Source organism: Chiloscyllium punctatum, chromosome 36 (assembly GCF_047496795.1).
Source record: "Chiloscyllium punctatum isolate Juve2018m chromosome 36, sChiPun1.3, whole genome shotgun sequence".
Classification (NCBI taxonomy): domain Eukaryota; kingdom Metazoa; phylum Chordata; class Chondrichthyes; order Orectolobiformes; family Hemiscylliidae; genus Chiloscyllium; species Chiloscyllium punctatum.
This window is the reverse complement of record NC_092774.1, coordinates 27,422,475-27,442,065: the sequence shown is the minus strand read 5'-3', so window position 1 is coordinate 27,442,065 and position 19,591 is coordinate 27,422,475. Positions and strand designations below refer to the sequence as shown.

At 46.0% G+C, this 19,591-nt stretch overlaps 1 protein-coding gene and 4 non-coding genes across 5 annotated transcripts in view; all 5 read right to left on the bottom strand.

The window, feature by feature from the left end:
* The window catches only part of LOC140460300 (uncharacterized), a 749,266-nt gene that overhangs the window by 373,678 nt on the left and 355,997 nt on the right, over nt 1-19,591 (bottom strand). The window lies entirely within an intron of this gene.
* Nucleotides 4,168-4,257, bottom strand: trnap-cgg (transfer RNA proline (anticodon CGG)). Its single transcript is given in 2 exon segments — nt 4,168-4,203; nt 4,222-4,257. It is a non-coding gene; the product is annotated as a tRNA-Pro (tRNA).
* On the bottom strand, nt 11,136-11,209 carry trnan-guu (transfer RNA asparagine (anticodon GUU)). Its single transcript has one exon. It is a non-coding gene; the product is annotated as a tRNA-Asn (tRNA).
* trnan-guu (transfer RNA asparagine (anticodon GUU)) lies at nt 14,496-14,569 on the bottom strand. Its single transcript has one exon. It is a non-coding gene; the product is annotated as a tRNA-Asn (tRNA).
* Nucleotides 17,856-17,929, bottom strand: trnan-guu (transfer RNA asparagine (anticodon GUU)). Its single transcript has one exon. It is a non-coding gene; the product is annotated as a tRNA-Asn (tRNA).

Sequence of the window (19,591 nt, the reverse complement as noted above, 5' to 3'; positions counted from 1 at the left end):
TGCAATTCTATGACTCTATTTCTACATATTCTGAACCAATTTCACAAGACTAGGAATAGGTCATTCCTCCCTCACAGCCTGTTCTCAACTGTGGCTTAACTGCAAGTTTCAGAAAGATGTCTGCAGTTTTTTTTAAAGCAATTGAATATGCTTTCAGACGTTATTGATGTTTCTAAATACAACATTTTAGCTATTCTCAATGTTTTACAAATCAGCCGTTTCGCTGGTTCAGTGGTTAGCGCTGTTGCCTCACACTGCAAGGAACCGGATTCGATCCCACCATCTGGCGACTGTTGGTGTGGGATTTGCACATTCCTTTGCCCTCCTTTCAGTGCTCCAGGTTCCGCCCATGGTCGCAAAGATGGGCAGGTTAGGGTGGATTGGCCGTGCTAAATTGCCCCACAGTGTGCAGAGATGTGTTATGGGGTGGGATGCTTTTCGGAGGGTCAGTGTGGACTCGATGGGCCGAATGGCCTGCTCCCACACTGTAGGGATTCTATAATTACAAGAGTTGTCAAACCAGCAATTTTAATTGGTGAAGTATAAGACCAGGAGCCAATCTTTAATCAGTTTTCCATTCATTCACAGAGTGAAATTTTAGAATTGTATCACTCTGAGCTCTACTCCCACCTCAATGTCAATAAATGTCTTTTTATCTGTCCTCAAACAATCAATCTGTCCCTCCTTAACCTTGATTTTTTTTAAAGTTAGCATATTTCTTCCTTTAGATAAACCTTATCAATCAAAACACAAAACAATGTTTCAAACCTAATTAAAGATTTTTTACGTTCTATACAAATCTTCTGGGATCCCCAGTAATCACCCCATATCAGCTGTTATCTTCATCAAATAATCTGACAATTATTGACTGCTATCAACCTCTTCCGTCCCAGGAAATTTCCTTTCTCTGCAAAGTTTGGTTCATGTTGGCAAGTTCAATTTATAATGTTTTACATTCTCAGTGTCTGTTTAACGTTCAGTGGGAAAACTGTTTTCAGTCTCACAGTTATACAGTATTCCTCCAAAATGTTTCTGAGGAATGCACTCCTCCCACAAAAGCTGGTGGTTCCACACTTAAAATGCTATTAACGGCTTGCTTGGTTGTCTTTGCTGTTTCCCCTCTAACTGTTCAAAATGTCTGGTTTTATACCCGAAAACATCAGATCATTTCATTGGTTTGGTGTCATTCCAAACTGTAAAATTCAAGTTCGATAGGAATTTGGTATCAGGGGCATACTTTAAACTGATTGGCCGAATTGGAATTTGTTTTTGTTCCATGGCAACACAACTCCAGCTATTTGTTTCAACCAAACGTTACATTTTTAAATTGTTCAGCACGCTTTGTGCTTTCAGTCAGTCCTTGCTCGTTTCCTCTCTGTCAAAAGGTACACTACACACTTACACCTTCATTACACCATCCAAATGTTTTTTAAATGTTGTAACTATACTTGCGTCTATCACTTCTGGAAGTTCATTCACTCACAAACTAACGTCTGTGTAAAAACGTTATCCCTCAGGTTCCTTTTGAAATCTCTCTCCTCTCACCTTAAAAAAAGTCCCCTAGTTTTTAATTCTCCTTCTCTAAGGAATAGACATTTGCTAATCACTTTACCTACAACCTTCATGATTTTATAAATTTCTACAAGGTTACCCTCAACCTCCTACGCTCCAGTGAAAAAGGTCCAAGCCTCTCCATGTAACCTGAACACTCCAATCCTGGCAACATCCTGGAAAAGCTTTTCCAAACCCTCTCCAATAGTATTCTGCCTATAACAGGACGACCAGGACTGTACTCAGTACACTAAAATTGGCCTCATCAACATCCTGTACAACCTCAACATGACGTCCCAACTCCAACACTCAATGGTGTGAAAAATGAAAGCAAGTGTGCTAAACACCACCTTAACTACCCTGTCTACCAGTGATGAAACTTTCAAAGAACTATGTACCTGAAACTTCCCCTCCACCCCCACCCCCAAAACAGGTCTCTGTTCTACAACAAGACCCAGGGCCCTACCATTTACTGTACAAGTCTTGCCCTTGTTTGTTTTACCAAAATGCAACCTCTCGCTTTTATCCACACGGTCTCTCTCAGGGACACACACAAATACAGCCTTTCACAGCCTTTCACAGCCTTACACTCCATCACACTTACACTTTACCAAGTTAAAAATCACACAACACCAGGTTATAGTCCAACAGGTTTAATTGGAAGCATTAGCGTTCGGAGCACCGCTCCTTCATCAGGTGGTTGTGGAGGACACAGTTATAAGACACAGAATTTATAACAAACGTTTACAGTGTGATGAAGCTGAAATTATACATTAAAAAATACCTTGATTGTTTGTTGAATCTTTCATCTGTTCGAATACCATGATAGTTTCACATTTTTCAGATGTAAATTTTAAGAAGTTTTGTGATTTACATAAGTTACTTTTCAGGTTAACTGTAACATTTGATGTTAGCTAACACAAATTGTTACAGTTAACCTGAGAACATTTAAGAGGCATTTGGATGGGTATATGAACAGGAAGGGTTTGGAAGGATATGGGCAGGGTGCTGGCAGGTGGGATTAGATTGGGGTGGGATATCTGGTCAGCATGGACAGGTTGGACCGAAGGGTCTGTTTCCATGCTGTACATCTCTATGACTCTATTTACATATGAAAGAAGTGAAACTCTCATGGTTTATGAACAGATGAAAGACTCAACAAACAATCAAGGTATTTTCCTATGTACAATTTTAGTTACATCACACTTTAAATTTTTGCTCTAAATTCTGTGCCTTACAATTGTGTCCTCCACAACCACCTGATGATGGAACAGCGCTCCAAAAGCTAGTGCTTCCAATTAAACCTATTGGACTATAACCTGGTGTTGTGTGATTTTTAACCTTGTACAGCCCAGTCCAACACCGACATCTCCAAATTATGACACTTTACCAAGCATACAAACACGCACTCTCTTATGCACACACTAGTCTTTGGGGTGAATTTGGATTTTCAGAATTATATTTGCAGATACATTCAGTTTTCCTCAAAGAGTGTGCAATCTGCAGGCAGTGAAGCCATGTCATATTTTATAAATCCCTACTTTGAAAATACAACCAGTCTAACTCAAGATTGGGATACAGACAGAATCAAACCTCACACCTTTAATACATTGACTGAGCTGAGATGTCACCTCTTTTTATAAAATCTGGAGAATGTACCTTAAAAGTAGTTCTGGGATTTACATATTAATGAACAGAAACTAAAAGTGGCCTCATCAACATCCTGTACAACCTCAACATGACGTCCCAACTCCAACACTCAATGGTGTGAAAAATGAAAGCAAGTGTGCGAAACACCGTCCCTGAACCAGCCAGACTGACGTAGATTCTCGGAGCAGGGCCTGTCTCTCCTGGTTGAGAGGGAGTGTATGAAACCACAGAGAAAGCTGGGACCCACTGGAATTGTATCCCTTCCTCAGTCTCTCTATGTTTTTCCTTAACTTCTGTTTTTCTGACTTTTCTCCCTTTTCTCGCTCACTCTGTGTCTCTCTTTCTTCTTGTCTTCCACTCCCATCCGTCTGTCCTATGGGTTCAGGACCATAATTGTTTGAAGTTTGCGTCACCTACTGACCCTGATCACTCCCTGGACGAAAACGTTCTTCCTAATGTCACTTTTACTTCTTTTCCTCGTGATTTTAAAACTCTGCTGAATCGTTGTCGATCCTTTCAGGCGTGGGAGCATTTGCACTCCATTATTCCTGTGTCTAGACCCTCATGACTTGAAAAACGTCAATCAGGCCAGCTTTCAACCTACTGTTCTCCAAGGAGAACTGTCCCAACTTTCCAATCTACCTTCATTGCTGACAATCCTCATACACGGCACCATTCACGTCAACCTGTTCAGCGCTGTCTGCAATCACTTCACTTCCCCGCTTCCTGAAATTTCACGCTCACAATTGAGCAATAATGCAGCTGGAGGATTCATTCAGAGTCGGACTGCGCGGGCGAACTATGTGCAATGATTGTTTTGACTTTGAGCAAGTGTTTCCTTTTATCCTGTTCGCTGGAATGGGAGCTCGACCTCATCCCGACTTCAGGCAGCACAATCTCGTTTAATAAATGTGCTTTTTGAGAAAATCACCCCGGCGTTTCTGCACAAGGCAACTTAAGAAACGAGGGCTCGTCCGGGATTCGAACCCGGGATCTCTCGCAAATTCACCCAACTGAAGGCCCGAAACGAGAATCATACCACTAGACCAACGAGCCACAAGCCCAGCACGGCGCGAGCTACCCTGACCCCGGACGCTCCAAGCGCCCTCCCCTGAATCAGCTGAGACTTGCTCAGTGTGAAATACGTTTGAGTTGCACCAAGAATCGCAAACAGCAAAGAGATTCCACAACATTTGCTTCTCATTCCGTCTCCCTGCGCCCAGGACGCTGCTGTTTGTCCCGTTCCCAGTAACTGGACTCTCTCCACTGGCGGATAATTAAACCATATTGTTTCTAATTGCAAACTGTTCTGGGGGAGGGCAGAGCCCCTTCGCTCTTCTGCTCTCTCGCAATCACTTTGGATGGGAGACGTCAGTTCCACTAATGCATAGGAAATGGGCAAGTTTTAACTACATTACAAAGGTCTGTAATCAAAGAGACAGAAAGATGCTGTGATGGCGGGACAGAGAGAAATGGACACCGGAAACTGTTCCCTCAGGTATATCCATATGAGTGTATTTGTGTGCAGCCTGCTCGGTGTTCAGAATTCGTCTTCACACAGCAATCCTGCAGAAAGACTTTTCTAACACGGGCGTCTGTTTCTTTGCTGAGAACGGGCAGCAGTGAACATCTGAGCCCCAACTGTCCCAGATGAAGTTGAAAATGAGCCATTGTTTCTCCCTCAGCCGCTCTGTCCCAGAGACAGGGAGAGGGACGGCATCAACGTGTGACGTCATTCCGCCGCAGCCTGAAGCCGTTCAGTCCATCATTTCCATGTGACTCTCTGTCACTTGTATCTCTCCGAGATGATTCCCAATCGGTGATATGTGTCCTCATCATGGGAACTGTGTCTGTGTGGTGATGCTGCTTTCGAAATGCTGATCGTCCTGTCATTCACGTCTGAACCGGAGTGGGGAATTATTGCAGGGAATGAATACGACCGCAAATAATGTGGCTTTGTGGCTCAGTGGTTAACCCTGCTGTCTCATAACGGGACCTGAATTCGATCCTACCCGTGTGCGGCTTGTTTGTGTGGAGTTTGTTCAATCTCCCCGTGTCTGCGTGGGTTTCCTGCGGTGCTCCGGTTTCCTTCCACAGTCGAAAGATGTGCAGGTTAGGTGGACTGACCATGTTAAACTGCCCCATAGTGCCCAGAGGTCGGGAGGTTGGGGGCATCAGTCAGAAGTAAATGTCGGGTCTGGGCGGGTTACTCTTCGGAGGGTTGATACGGACTTGTTGAGCAGGAGGGCCTGTTTCCACACTGTAGGGATTCGAATTCGAATTGTTTCAACTTCACCAGCTCATTCCCATTTCAGAGAAGAGGTGTTAGGATTCAGTTCAGAGCAGACCGGCGGAAAGCAACTCAAATCTCCACAAGCACTTCCCCTCAATTGTGTAAATTGGGCCCGTGTTTAGTGACATATTCAGCTCAGATGCTCGAAGATTTGGGAAGCAGAGGCAAAGGCAAGATATAGAACAGAGTACCGTTACAAAGGAAAGCAATAGCAGACGACAGTTTTGATCGAGGGACATGAACCCAGCACCCTCCCGCTGCGCCACTCCACTTTCCCGCACGGAGTGTTTTCCATAGATCCCTTCACCCTTTCGTCTGGCGTGTGACAGGCAAGTTCGAGACTGGTGTCAAAGATCTCCACTGCTGTCGTGTTATATGGTGTTTCGCAGACGTATGGAGGCTGTGTGAATATGAACTGTTTTCTAAATTCCCACATTCTGTTGATCGAACTGTGATTTAACTCTGAATCATAACATATGTCACAGCGTAGATGGAGGCCATGCGGCCCACCTTCGCTCTGCTGGTTCTACACCGTAAGTAAACGCGTGTCTCAATTCGTATCATTCTCTTGCCTTTTCCGTGTAAATCTGCGCATCTGAACATGACCACAAGCATTGCCCTCCTCAACAGAGAACAGGAGAAAACCACGCAGACCTCCACGAGTGTGTCACCTCAACTGTGCACATTGGGCCAGTATATCAATGTGAAATATTCATGTTGAGTTTTTTGGGAAGCAGATGAGAAGGCGAGGTGCAGAACAGAGCACCCTTTGACGGGTAAGCTGCTAAAGACGACGTTACGTGAATAGGAGAGAATAGGACATGGCGGATTTCAGGCCCTAAAGTCATGGAACTCGATATTGAAGACAGGGGGCATGTAGGGTCTTCAAGTGGAAAATGAAGCATTGTTCTTCCATCTGGAGCTGAGGTTTGCTGGAACACTGCTGCATGCCTGAGACAGAGATGTTGGCCAGGGAACAGGGTGGCATGTTAAAGTGGCGGGCAACCCGAAGCTCAGGGCCTTTTTTGCGGGCAGAATTGAGATGTTCTGCGAAACAGTCACCCAGTTTATGCTTCATGCTACTTTGGGGAAACCACACTGTGAGCAGCGAATGCAGTAGACTAGGTTGTGGCAAATGTGCAGGTAAAGTGCTGCTTCACCTGGCGGGTATGTTCGAGCCCTGTGATATTCAGGAGGGAGCAGGTAAATGGGCAGGTGTTACACATTCGGCGGTTAGAGGATAAAGTGCCTTGGGACAATGGGAGGTGGGTGTGGGGTGTTGAGAGTGAAGGAAGAGTGGACCCGAGGTGTAAGCCCTGCCCACTTACCTCCTCTCACATATAAATCCGTGAAGTTGAAAGAACATTCCATCCAATAATTCAGTACCACGTGACTCATGAACTAATTTGTATTCATGTTCCGGGGCCAGCATCATTATTGCGTCACAGCAGCTGCAGGCCATCACCGGGGGCTCGCCCTATGACGTCACGGTGCGGCTGGAAGCCCCGGGAGAGTTTATCAAAGAAACCTCCCTGTGGGTCAGGGCAACTCTGCATTAGGAAGCACTGGGATGGTCAACCACTATCAGTTAACATGGGGAACACATCTCCATATTATGCAGCCTCGAGGCAAACTTCCTTCTACTTAAAGTTCAAGAGCCCTCAGACCGAAATTCCCCAGGTACGTTTGGAAGAACTTTTTCCAGGTGTCCGCAAAGTACATCGATGAGCAATTTGTTAAAGTTTGAATTTTGTGAGTGTTGAAATTATGTGCTTTTGATCGAAATCGCAGTTCGAAAAACAGAATGTGGGAATGTCTGCGGGTGCGTGATGGGAGCATCACCCAGAAGGGAAACCATCTCTCCTATTCACTCAATGTCCTCTTTAGCAGCTTTCCGTATAAGGGCGCTCTGTTCTGCAGCTCGCCTACTCATCTGCTTCCCAAAACACTTCGACATAAATATTTCACATTGATATACTGACCCAATGTGCACAATTGAGATGACACACTCGTGGAGGTCTGCGTGGTCTTCTCCTGTTCTCTGTTGAGGAGGGCAATGCTTGTCACTGGTCACTCAGGTGTCAGAGAAAAGTTTCGAAAGAAAACGGTTTAATTTTCTGCCAGTAGAGAGGGCCCGGTTCCTGGGGACGGGACAAACGGAAGCAAGGAGACAGAATGAGAAGCAACTGTTCTGGAAATTGTTTGATAGACCCCATTAAAAGCACACAACCCAAGCCAAGGAGGAGCAACCAACACACCGCCACTGGGTGGGCTCGAAGAACCAACTTTTCAGTTAACAGCCGAATGCGCTGGCCAATTGCGCCACAGAGACAAGCAACGACAAAAGGCCATCGCTTAGGGGAGGCTATTAGTGAATTCAAAATTCAGCCTGCCCCGCCTAAAATTACAATTGTGGTCTATCAGTCTTAATTATCACAAATAAAGTCTGGGACATTTACTGTGGAGACACTGAGGACAGTCTGATCCCACTCTCTGCAGACACATCCATGTCACGAGGAACTAGCTTTCTTACTCCGGGGCCGTCGCCCTTCCAGCCTTTCAGTGTTTTGCCTGTTCCCGAGTTCTCTCGTTGGCTCGCAGGGGAGAAGGGGTTTGAATTCATGATGTGCAGGAACGACAATTCTTTCATTGTCTCAGATCAGTTCATGTGCCAAGAACATCAGAGTCAACCTCCCGGCCTCGTCAACAAGGGGACGGTGTCTGGACTGTCTCTGCTCAATCGGACCGGTCATCTTTCATTCTCCTCGAAATCCGCTTCGCAAAGTGTTTCTAAAGGTTCACAAAGCTGGAGACTGGGATTTCTGTGTTGCTTCATGAACATTTGAACAGTTTTCCATTTCCTAACTGACAATATTTTGCCAAAATCTCTTCCAATTGTACGCCTTGCCTCATGTCCAGGGATGAGGAATTTCCATTTTGGGGAGACATTCCCAAGATGGAGAATGTTCGCTTTGGAGCAAAGAAGGAAAACTGGAGATTTCCTGGGGCTGTTGGTCACGATGGAGGAAGAAGCGGTGGGAATGGGCAGTTTAATGATCAGAAGAACCAATTGCCACTGACCAGAGTCAGTTACCAGAGGACAGGGATTGAAGTTCTTGAATGAAAAGCAGCACTTGTGCCTAATAAACACAGAGAATACTGCAGAAAGCCAACGGGTCGAGCAGCATCTGTGGAAAGGGAAACAGAGCTGACGTTGTGAGTCTGGTACGTTGTTTGTTCAGAACCCGAGTTTCCTGCATGGCAATCAATTCCCAGACATGAGAAAACGGGTCTTTATTGAGACGGGTTTTGTGAAGTTTGAGCGATAATGCAACCAACAGGAAGTCATTTAAAATCGCCAGCGAAGAAATCATAGCCAGCAGGTTACCACCCTGGGCGGGGAGCCCCAAAGGATCTCTACGCCAACACCTTAAGTGTTCGGCCACAACTACACGCCCAAAGTTGTGGTCTAAACTTTCTCATGGAATAGTTCTAACAGGAAAGGTGAGTATTGGGATTGTCCTGTCCGCGCCATAGCCCCAACGTTTCCTGTTGCCCTGGATTTGATCAGGACAGAGGAGGCTGATGGGAGATCGAATTGAACTACACACATTGATGAGAGATAGAGCGGCTGGGAAGGATCCATTCCCATGCGTAGAGAGATTAATAATCAGGGCCGAAAATAAGGAGCCACTTCAAGAAATTTGGGGTTCATTCAGCAAAGCTAATGTATGACTGTTCACAGGAAATTGTGATGAAAGTCTCTCGAGTTATTTTGATGAGAAGTGTTGATGATGCTAATACAATCGATAGGATGAACGTAGATTGGTAAATGTATTTGGTGACAGTTCTGTTCTAGCCCTGTGAGCGAAACCTGGATCTGAAGGAGTAGAAGGGACATTAACAACATCGATCTGAAATTGGACACGTGACAAGGAACAGAGCCATCATGAACAGTTGGCTTTTGAACTGGAGAAGGTTTCTCGTGAAATTCGCTTGAGGCTTGAGGTATGCAAGGTCAAGATAATTTAGGTAAAACACGGAAACGCTATCCTCATTAGCAGACAGTGAAAGGATTACAAGACACAAATTAAACATTTTCGACAAGTGATACAGGGGACTGGGAAGATAAGTATTATAAACTGTGAACAGCAAAGTTCTGGAGCACAACACATACATTCAAAGACCGAAAACATCCAGGTCCTGATTAATCAGATTGCATTGTAGTGCATGTTTGCAAAACATCCACTTGCAATGTCCTACAAAAGAGTGACAAAACCCATCCCTGTCAGCCCAGGATAGAAAATCCGAAGGGATGAACGTTTGCTGATTTTCTGAAGATTCACAGAGCTTGGACTGGGTTTTGGTGATTGTTTCTTTTCCACTCCCAGGAGCCGCAGTGTTTGAGGCGTTGAGTTGGGGAGAATAAAATGTGCCCGTGAGCAGCATGTGGGGCTATTTCAGCTTCCCCTCATATGACTGCGCTGTGAGTTGACTCAGATGTTCTCAGGGACATTTACTGACGCGAGACAGTGAAAGGATTCTCATTCCCGCAGATCGGGAATTCAAACCGTATGCCGGCTACAGGACAATGAGAAAGATTAATTGGGGTGTGTGAAGAAGCTGTGAGCTGCATTTCAAACAGGGAGGTGGAGTCAGATGCATCATCCATTGGCCCCGGCCCTGTGCGTATCTCACGCCACCATGCTGCAGAGTTCTGACGTTAGCAAGGACATGCGCAGCAATGGGTTCATTCACAAGGCGAACAACCAAAGATAATCACCGTCACTGATTCCCTTCCACAGGCCCAACTTGGTGAAGCAGTATCTTTCACTGGCAAAGGAAACACCCTTGTCCTCAGGTGCCTGCTTCATTTCGATCACGATTTCAAGCACCTCACTGTTCTAGTCTCATTTCCAAACACTTTGCTCATAGCCTCAAAAGAAGCTCTGCGGGTATCTGCTTGTTCCACCCGAACAGGCAGTGGGTTGCAGATTCCCACCAGTCCCAATTTGAGTGAAATATCTTTCCCCCTCCACTGATTTGAATCTTAAAGAAGAAGCCGGGGAGCAAGCTCCCTTTCTTTTCGACGACATTTCTCATTTTGTACTCGGCAGGGTTCACACCTGCGAGGGGAAACCGCAATGGATTTCATGTACATCGCATTAACCACTCGGCCCACGAATACAGAACCACACTGACAGCTTGACTTCCCAGGCCTGTCTGCCTATGGAGCTGAGAAAGAGTGAATCATCGCAGAGTTTGTTTGAATCCAATCACTTCACAGTGATTCGAAAGGGTTAAATATCGGCACATGGTGTTTGCAGATATTTCGGTGTTTCACCCCAAAAGATGAAATGAACTTTCAGTTAGAAATTGCAGGAGGAACTCAGCAGGTCAGGCAACATCTGTGGAAAGAGAATCAGAGGCAACATTTCAAAATTGTGTTTTCACCGACAGGTACTGTCAAACCTGCCTAGTTTCTCTTTTGGTCTCGTCTTCTCAGCAAACGCAGTCCCTTCCGTTAGACATCAATTCAATTCAGAAACCCCTTTGTGGAGAAGATTTCCGTTGGGGGAAAATTTTCCTGACGCCACTATAAGCGCACAGCTTCGAAGCCAAAGAAGGGCAGCGAACACACCGCCCCTGGGTGGGCTCGAACCACCAACCTTTCGGTTAACAGCCGAACGCGCTGACCAATTGCGCCACAGAGACAGGCGCTGACTTGGGCTGCACCATCGCCTGGTGATTTTATAATTCAGCCTCCCCGCCGAGAATTACAATTGTCGTCTATCAGTTTTACTTTTCCATAATCAAGCCTGGGAGATCTCTTGTGGAGATACCGGGGACAGTCTGCAGACACATCCATGTCACGAGGAACTAGCTTTCTTACTCCGGGGCCGTCGCCCTTCCAGCCTTTCAGTGTTTTGCCTGTTCCCGAGTTCTCTCGTTGGCTCGCAGGGGAGAAGGGGTTTGAATTCATGATGTGCAGGAACGACAATTCTTTCATTGTCTCAGATCAGTTCATGTGCCAAGAACATCAGAGTCAACCTCCCGGCCTCGTCAACAAGGGGACGGTGTCTGGACTGTCTCTGCTCAATCGGACCGGTCATCTTTCATTCTCCTCGAAATCCGCTTCGCAAAGTGTTTCTAAAGGTTCACAAAGCTGGAGACTGGGATTTCTGTGTTGCTTCATGAACATTTGAACAGTTTTCCATTTCCTAACTGACAATATTTTGCCAAAATCTCTTCCAATTGTACGCCTTGCCTCATGTCCAGGGATGAGGAATTTCCATTTTGGGGAGACATTCCCAAGATGGAGAATGTTCGCTTTGGAGCAAAGAAGGAAAACTGGAGATTTCCTGGGGCTGTTGGTCACGATGGAGGAAGAAGCGGTGGGAATGGGCAGTTTAATGATCAGAAGAACCAATTGCCACTGACCAGAGTCAGTTACCAGAGGACAGGGATTGAAGTTCTTGAATGAAAAGCAGCACTTGTGCCTAATAAACACAGAGAATACTGCAGAAAGCCAACGGGTCGAGCAGCATCTGTGGAAAGGGAAACAGAGCTGACGTTGTGAGTCTGGTACGTTGTTTGTTCAGAACCCGAGTTTCCTGCATGGCAATCAATTCCCAGACATGAGAAAACGGGTCTTTATTGAGACGGGTTTTGTGAAGTTTGAGCGATAATGCAACCAACAGGAAGTCATTTAAAATCGCCAGCGAAGAAATCATAGCCAGCAGGTTACCACCCTGGGCGGGGAGCCCCAAAGGATCTCTACGCCAACACCTTAAGTGTTCGGCCACAACTACACGCCCAAAGTTGTGGTCTAAACTTTCTCATGGAATAGTTCTAACAGGAAAGGTGAGTATTGGGATTGTCCTGTCCGCGCCATAGCCCCAACGTTTCCTGTTGCCCTGGATTTGATCAGGACAGAGGAGGCTGATGGGAGATCGAATTGAACTACACACATTGATGAGAGATAGAGCGGCTGGGAAGGATCCATTCCCATGCGTAGAGAGATTAATAATCAGGGCCGAAAATAAGGAGCCACTTCAAGAAATTTGGGGTTCATTCAGCAAAGCTAATGTATGACTGTTCACAGGAAATTGTGATGAAAGTCTCTCGAGTTATTTTGATGAGAAGTGTTGATGATGCTAATACAATCGATAGGATGAACGTAGATTGGTAAATGTATTTGGTGACAGTTCTGTTCTAGCCCTGTGAGCGAAACCTGGATCTGAAGGAGTAGAAGGGACATTAACAACATCGATCTGAAATTGGACACGTGACAAGGAACAGAGCCATCATGAACAGTTGGCTTTTGAACTGGAGAAGGTTTCTCGTGAAATTCGCTTGAGGCTTGAGGTATGCAAGGTCAAGATAATTTAGGTAAAACACGGAAACGCTATCCTCATTAGCAGACAGTGAAAGGATTACAAGACACAAATTAAACATTTTCGACAAGTGATACAGGGGACTGGGAAGATAAGTATTATAAACTGTGAACAGCAAAGTTCTGGAGCACAACACATACATTCAAAGACCGAAAACATCCAGGTCCTGATTAATCAGATTGCATTGTAGTGCATGTTTGCAAAACATCCACTTGCAATGTCCTACAAAAGAGTGACAAAACCCATCCCTGTCAGCCCAGGATAGAAAATCCGAAGGGATGAACGTTTGCTGATTTTCTGAAGATTCACAGAGCTTGGACTGGGTTTTGGTGATTGTTTCTTTTCCACTCCCAGGAGCCGCAGTGTTTGAGGCGTTGAGTTGGGGAGAATAAAATGTGCCCGTGAGCAGCATGTGGGGCTATTTCAGCTTCCCCTCATATGACTGCGCTGTGAGTTGACTCAGATGTTCTCAGGGACATTTACTGACGCGAGACAGTGAAAGGATTCTCATTCCCGCAGATCGGGAATTCAAACCGTATGCCGGCTACAGGACAATGAGAAAGATTAATTGGGGTGTGTGAAGAAGCTGTGAGCTGCATTTCAAACAGGGAGGTGGAGTCAGATGCATCATCCATTGGCCCCGGCCCTGTGCGTATCTCACGCCACCATGCTGCAGAGTTCTGACGTTAGCACGGACATGCGCAGCAATGGGTTCATTCACAAGGCGAACAACCAAAGATAATCACCGTCACTGATTCCCTTCCACAGGCCCAACTTGGTGAAGCAGTATCTTTCACTGGCAAAGGAAACACCCTTGTCCTCAGGTGCCTGCTTCATTTCGATCACGATTTCAAGCACCTCACTCTTCTAGTCTCATTTCCAAACACTTTGCTCATAGCCTCAAAAGAAGCTCTGCGGGTATCTGCTTGTTCCACCCGAACAGGCAGTGGGTTGCAGATTCCCACCAGTCCCAATTTGAGTGAAATATCTTTCCCCCTCCACTGATTTGAATCTTAAAGAAGAAGCCGGGGAGCAAGCTCCCTTTCTTTTCGACGACATTTCTCATTTTGTACTCGGCAGGGTTCACACCTGCGAGGGGAAACCGCAATGGATTTCATGTACATCGCATTAACCACTCGGCCCACGAATACAGAACCACACTGACAGCTTGACTTCCCAGGCCTGTCTGCCTATGGAGCTGAGAAAGAGTGAATCATCGCAGAGTTTGTTTGAATCCAATCACTTCACAGTGATTCGAAAGGGTTAAATATCGGCACATGGTGTTTGCAGATATTTCGGTGTTTCACCCCAAAAGATGAAATGAACTTTCAGTTAGAAATTGCAGGAGGAACTCAGCAGGTCAGGCAACATCTGTGGAAAGAGAATCAGAGGCAACATTTCAAAATTGTGTTTTCACCGACAGGTACTGTCAAACCTGCCTAGTTTCTCTTTTGGTCTCGTCTTCTCAGCAAACGCAGTCCCTTCCGTTAGACATCAATTCAATTCAGAAACCCCTTTGTGGAGAAGATTTCCGTTGGGGGAAAATTTTCCTGACGCCATTAAAAGCGCACAGCTTCGAAGCCAAAGAAGGGCAGCGAACACACCGCCCCTGGGTGGGCTCGAACCACCAACCTTTCGGTTAACAGCCGAACGCGCTGACCAATTGCGCCACAGAGACAGGCGCTGACTTGGGCTGCACCATCGCCTGGTGATTTTATACTTCAGCCTCCCCGGCGAGAATTACAATTGTCGTCTATCAGTTTTACTTTTCCATAATCAAGCCTGGGAGATCTCTTGTGGAGATACCGGGGACAGTCTGCAGACACATCCATGTCACGAGGAACTAGCTTTCTTACTCCGGGGCCGTCGCCCTTCCAGCCTTTCAGTGTTTAGCCTGTTCCCGAGTTCTCTCGTTGGCTCGCAGGGGAGAAGGGGTTTGAATTCATGATGTGCAGGAACGACAATTCTTTCATTGTCTCAGATCAGTTCATGTGCCAAGAACATCAGAGTCAACCTCCTGGCCTCGTCAACAAGGGGACGGTGTCTGGACTGTCTCTGCTCAATCGGACCGGTCATCTTTCATTCTCCTCGAAATCCGCTTCGCAAAGTGTTTCTAAAGGTTCACAAAGCTGGAGACTGGGATTTCTGTGTTGCTTCATGAACATTTGAACATTTTTCCATTTCCTAACTGACAATATTTTGCCAAAATCTCTTCCAATTGTACGCCTTGCCTCATGTCCAGGGATGAGGAATTTCCATTTTGGGGAGACATTCCCAAGGTGGAGAATGTTCGCTTTGGAGCAAAGAAGGAAAACTGGAGATTTCCTGCGGCTGTTGGTCACGATGGAGGAAGAAGCGGTGGGAATGGGCAGTTTAATGATCAGAAGAACCAATTGCCACTGACCAGAGTCAGTTACCAGAGGACAGGGATTGAAGTTCTTGAATGAAAAGCAGCACTTGTGCCTAATAAACACAGAGAATACTGCAGAAAGCCAACGGGTCGAGCAGCATCTGTGGAAAGGGAAACAGAGCTGACGTTGTGAGTCTGGTACGTTGTTTGTTCAGAACCCGAGTTTCCTGCATGGCAATCAATTCCCAGACATGAGAAAACGGGTCTTTATTGAGACGGGTTTTGTGAAGTTTGAGCGATAATGCAACCAACAGGAAGTCATTTAAAATCGCCAGCGAAGAAATCATAGCCAGCAGGTTACCACCCTGGGCGGGGAGCCCCAAAGGATCTCTACGCCAACACCTTAAGTGTTCGGCCACAACTACACGCCCAAAGTTGTGGTCTAAACTTTCTCATGGAATAGTTCTAACAGGAAAGGTGAGTATTGGGATTGTCCTGTCCGCGCCATAGCCCCAACGTTTCCTGTTGCCCTGGATTTGATCAGGACAGAGGAGGCTGATGGGAGATCGAATTGAACTACACACATTGATGAGAGATAGAGCGGCTGGGAAGGATCCATTCCCATGCGTAGAGAGATTAATAATCAGGGCCGAAAATAAGGAGCCACTTCAAGAAATTTGGGGTTCATTCAGCAAAGCTAATGTATGACTGTTCACAGGAAATTGTGATGAAAGTCTCTCGAGTTATTTTGATGAGAAGTGTTGATGATGCTAATACAATCGATAGGATGAACGTAGATTGGTCAATGTATTTGGTGACAGTTCCGTTCTAGCCCTGTGAGCGAAACCTGGATCTGAAGGAGTAGAAGGGACATTAACAACATCGATCTGAAATTGGACACGTGACAAGGAACAGAGCCATCATGAACAGTTGGCTTTTGAACTGGAGAAGGTTTCTCGTGAAATTCGCTTGAGGCTTGAGGTATGCAAGGTCAAGATAATTTAGGTAAAACACGGAAACGCTATCCTCATTAGCAGACAGTGAAAGGATTACAAGACACAAATTAAACATTTTCGACAAGTGATACAGGGGACTGGGAAGATAAGTATTATAAACTGTGAACAGCAAAGTTCTGGAGCACAACACATACATTCAAAGACCGAAAACATCCAGGTCCTGATTAATCAGATTGCATTGTAGTGCATGTTTGCAAAACATCCACTTGCAATGTCCTACAAAAGAGTGACAAAACCCATCCCTGTCAGCCCAGGATAGAAAATCCGAAGGGATGAACGTTTGCTGATTTTCTGAAGATTCACAGAGCTTGGACTGGGTTTTGGTGATTGTTTCTTTTCCACTCCCAGGAGCCGCAGTGTTTGAGGCGTTGAGTTGGGGAGAATAAAATGTGCCCGTGAGCAGCATGTGGGGCTATTTCAGCTTCCCCTCATATGACTGCGCTGTGAGTTGACTCAGATGTTCTCAGGGACATTTACTGACGCGAGACAGTGAAAGGATTCTCATTCCCGCAGATCGGGAATTCAAACCGTATGCCGGCTACAGGACAATGAGAAAGATTAATTGGGGTGTGTGAAGAAGCTGTGAGCTGCATTTCAAACAGGGAGGTGGAGTCAGATGCATCATCCATTGGCCCCGGCCCTGTGCGTATCTCACGCCACCATGCTGCAGAGTTCTGACGTTAGCACGGACATGCGCAGCAATGGGTTCATTCACAAGGCGAACAACCAAAGATAATCACCGTCACTGATTCCCTTCCACAGGCCCAACTTGGTGAAGCAGTATCTTTCACTGGCAAAGGAAACACCCTTGTCCTCAGGTGCCTGCTTCATTTCGATCACGATTTCAAGCACCTCACTCTTCTAGTCTCATTTCCAAACACTTTGCTCATAGCCTCAAAAGAAGCTCTGCGGGTATCTGCTTGTTCCACCCGAACAGGCAGTGGGTTGCAGATTCCCACCAGTCCCAATTTGAGTGAAATATTTTTCCCCCTCCACTGATTTGAATCTTAAAGAAGAAGCCGGGGAGCAAGCTCCCTTTCTTTTCGACGACATTTCTCATTTTGTACTCGGCAGGGTTCACACCTGCGAGGGGAAACCGCAATGGATTTCATGTACATCGCATTAACCACTCGGCCCACGAATACAGAACCACACTGACAGCTTGACTTCCCAGGCCTGTCTGCCTATGGAGCTGAGAAAGAGTGAATCATCGCAGAGTTTGTTTGAATCCAATCACTTCACAGTGATTCGAAAGGGTTAAATATCGGCACATGGTGTTTGCAGATATTTCGGTGTTTCACCCCAAAAGATGAAATGAACTTTCAGTTAGAAATTGCAGGAGGAACTCAGCAGGTCAGGCAACATCTGTGGAAAGAGAATCAGAGGCAACATTTCAAAATTGTGTTTTCACCGACAGGTACTGTCAAACCTGCCTAGTTTCTCTTTTGGTCTCGTCTTCTCAGCAAACGCAGTCCCTTCCGTTAGACATCAATTCAATTCAGAAACCCCTTTGTGGAGAAGATTTCCGTTGGGGGAAAATTTTCCTGAAGCCACTATAAGCGCACAGCTTCGAAGCCAAAGAAGGGCAGCGAACACACCGCCCCTGGGTGGGCTCGAACCACCAACCTTTCGGTTAACAGCCGAACGCGCTGACCAATTGCGCCACAGAGACAGGCGCTGACTTGGGCTGCACCATCGCCTGGTGATTTTATAATTCAGCCTCCCCGCCGAGAATTACAATTGTCGTCTATCAGTTTTACTTTTCCATAATCAAGCCTGGGAGATCTCTTGTGGAGATACCGGGGACAGTCTGCAGACACATCCATGTCACGAGGAACTAGCTTTCTTACTCCGGGGCCGTCGCCCTTCCAGCCTTTCAGTGTTTTGCCTGTTCCCGAGTTCTCTCGTTGGCTCGCAGGGGAGAAGGGGTTTGAATTCATGATGTGCAGGAACGACAATTCTTTCATTGTCTCAGATCAGTTCATGTGCCAAGAACATCAGAGTCAACCTCCCGGCCTCGTCAACAAGGGGACGGTGTCTGGACTGTCTCTGCTCAATCGGACCGGTCATCTTTCATTCTCCTCGAAATCCGCTTCGCAAAGTGTTTCTAAAGGTTCACAAAGCTGGAGACTGGGATTTCTGTGTTGCTTCATGAACATTTGAACAGTTTTCCATTTCCTAACTGACAATATTTTGCCAAAATCTCTTCCAATTGTACGCCTTGCCTCATGTCCAGGGATGAGGAATTTCCATTTTGGGGAGACATTCCCAAGGTGGAGAATGTTCGCTTTGGAGCAAAGAAGGAAAACTGGAGATTTCCTGGGGCTGTTGGTCACGATGGAGGAAGAAGCGGTGGGAATGGGCAGTTTAATGATCAGAAGAACCAATTGCCACTGACCAGAGTCAGTTACCAGAGGACAGGGATTGAAGTTCTTGAATGAAAAGCAGCACTTGTGCCTAATAAACACAGAGAATACTGCAGAAAGCCAACGGGTCGAGCAGCATCTGTGGAAAGGGAAACAGAGCTGACGTTGTGAGTCTGGTACGTTGTTTGTTCAGAACCCGAGTTTCCTGCATGGCAATCAATTCCCAGACATGAGAAAACGGGTCTTTATTGAGACGGGTTTTGTGAAGTTTGAGCGATAATGCAACCAACAGGAAGTCATTTAAAATCGCCAGCGAAGAAATCATAGCCAGCAGGTTACCACCCTGGGCGGGGAGCCCCAAAGGATCTCTACGCCAACACCTTAAGTGTTCGGCCACAACTACACGCCCAAAGTTGTGGTCTAAACTTTCTCATGGAATAGTTCTAACAGGAAAGGTGAGTATTGGGCTTGTCCTGTCCGCGCCATAGCCCCAACGTATCCTGTTGCCCTGGATTTGATCAGGACAGAGGAGGCTGATGGGAGATCGAATTGAACTACACACATTGATGAGAGATAGAGCGGCTGGGAAGGATCCATTCCCATGCGTAGAGAGATTAATAATCAGGGCCGAAAATAAGGAGCCACTTCAAGAAATTTGGGGTTCATTCAGCAAAGCTAATGTATGACTGTTCACAGGAAATTGTGATGAAAGTCTCTCGAGTTATTTTGATGAGAAGTGTTGATGATGCTAATACAATCGATAGGATGAACGTAGATTGGTAAATGTATTTGGTGACAGTTCTGTTCTAGCCCTGTGAGCGAAACCTGGATCTGAAGGAGTAGAAGGGACATTAACAACATCGATCTGAAATTGGACACGTGACAAGGAACAGAGCCATCATGAACAGTTGGCTTTTGAACTGGAGAAGGTTTCTCGTGAAATTCGCTTGAGGCTTGAGGTATGCAAG